The 2092-nt window shown below is 39.6% G+C and overlaps 1 pseudogene; it reads right to left on the reverse strand.

The window, feature by feature from the left end:
* Positions 1 to 589: 589 nt before the first annotated feature.
* LOC132901762 (uncharacterized) lies at positions 590 to 1773 on the reverse strand (annotated as a pseudogene).
* Between the last annotated feature and the right edge of the window lie 319 nt (positions 1774 to 2092).

Raw genomic sequence — 2092 nt, forward strand, 5'->3', positions numbered from 1 at the left:
TGGCATCGCGTTAAATTCATAAATGACAATTTCATTTGTATTGGGATCGATATATTGAAACCTAAGATATTTACGGTATTCAATATCAATGGGTATAAGTAAATACGATTCCTTTAGGTCTATTGTCGCCATAAACCAATTGGGTTGCAATAACTTAGCAGTCGTTCTAAAATCTTCCATTTTGAAATGCATTTTTGGTATGAAACGATTTAATGATTTTAAATTAAGAATAAACCTCTTTTCTCAGTTTGATTTTGGAGCTAAAAATGTACTAGAAATAAACTGATCTTCACAAGGGTCAACTGGTGAAATAGCGCCTAAATGTAACAAATTATCTATCGCTAATGACATATCAAATTGTTCTTCTGCTGATAGTGTGATTCGGGGTACAATGTGTTGTACCGGTTCAGATGTAAATGGAATAGGTACTCCATTCCGAACCCAGTCTAGAATGTTATCATTATTTGTGACTTCAAGCCAACGTTTGTAAAAATGTTGAATGCGACCTGCATGTACCTTCGTTAATGACGCGTGGTCCGTGATGACCGAGTCTGGCCCCCCTTGGATTGAGTGGTTGCTGTGGACGTTGTTAGTGCTGGTCGTCTGGTTGACGGAATATACTTCTTCTGAGTTCCTCGCCCCCCCCCCTGTTGCTCGCATAGCGAGGGGGCGCCACCCAGTTTCCCTGAACCTGTTGGCGAACTGGTGCTGGTGTGTTTTGGGAAGCTGGTGGTTGTCTTACAGGGACTGGTTTTTTAATCTGTAAACCCTGTTTTTCTATTGATTTGGATGCCTTTATTTTTTCAGACAGGCTTATTCCAAATAATGTCTCGTCTCTGTCGCTGTCTTGTATGACATTTAAAAATGATTAACTAGACCCGGAGTTATCATTTTTATTCTGGATTGGGTCTGTGAGTGATGTAAATCATAGAGAATACGACATCCATCACTAAGTGTTTTGATGGCTTCTATTTTATTATCACCTGTCATCAGAGAAGACATTGCCTTGCTAACTGCTGTTATTCCAGAACCTAGCTGTTGTTGATATGATTCAACTTTCTTGTCGCGTAATCGTACCATTTCCCCAATGGCGGCTGAAATCTCCATGTTTAACTTGGGAGCTTGTAAAAGAGTACAATTGCTTGGTACTAAATATTGTTTTAAAATATTTTCCCTCGCGGATGAGGTCATACCTTTTTTTAATAAGGGTAGCCATAACTGTGTTAAATTATTATGGATCTCCGCACCCCAAGTTGGACCTGGATCAGTTGCGTCGCCAAGGGCAGACAAAATTTCCGGATCTAACGGCGGAAATCCCGAGTCATCCACAGTTTGGACTGGCTCTGATGGTGCCCTGGTGGTGACTCCGCATCGACTGGAGGTGCAGTTTTATCTACATAGTATTGTGGCACCGTATCATCATTTGGTTCCAGCAGACACCACGTACCCATTTCGCCTCCTGTGGGCAAGGTAATAGTGGTAAATGAGAGAGAACGACATACCAATTTATAACCATATTGGTAATTGCGCCTTGTTCCATTTGGAATCTATGGCGTTGTTCGTCACTTAAAGAAAATAATAAGTTTTGCCTCGTTCAGTGTGAATCTATGGCAAAAATGTGTTTCGCTTACCTTCTAGCCCGTTCTCTTGGTCATCTGAGGGTGATGATGGAAAAACATCATATCGTCGTCGTTTGCGACTATGTTTATCCTTTAATTTCTCCATTTTCTTTTGGTAATATTGAAGTTTTTCTTCTAGGGTTCTCTTCGGCATATTGTAACTTTTTAAAATGTAGGTAGGTAACGTGCGTTCGTTGCCGTGCACGGAAAAAGAATGAGGCAAGACTGCCGTCCGATGTAGGTAGGAAGGAGAAAAATCGATTGTTTTATCGATTTCAAAAACGAGAATCGATTTTTGATATCTAATAAAATCAAATCTTAAGCGTGCAAAAGTTGCCTTGTAGGTCAAAGGACTACGTGTTAATTTATATCGAAAATGAAACCACGAAATATTATCTAAGTTAAAACATTTAAATAGGTTAAGAAACTGTGTTGTCACTGTGGAGCTAACTAATAGGTCAATGTTAAAATCA

This window comes from Amyelois transitella, chromosome W, assembly GCF_032362555.1.
Source record: "Amyelois transitella isolate CPQ chromosome W, ilAmyTran1.1, whole genome shotgun sequence".
NCBI classification, from domain to species: Eukaryota; Metazoa; Arthropoda; class Insecta; order Lepidoptera; family Pyralidae; genus Amyelois; species Amyelois transitella.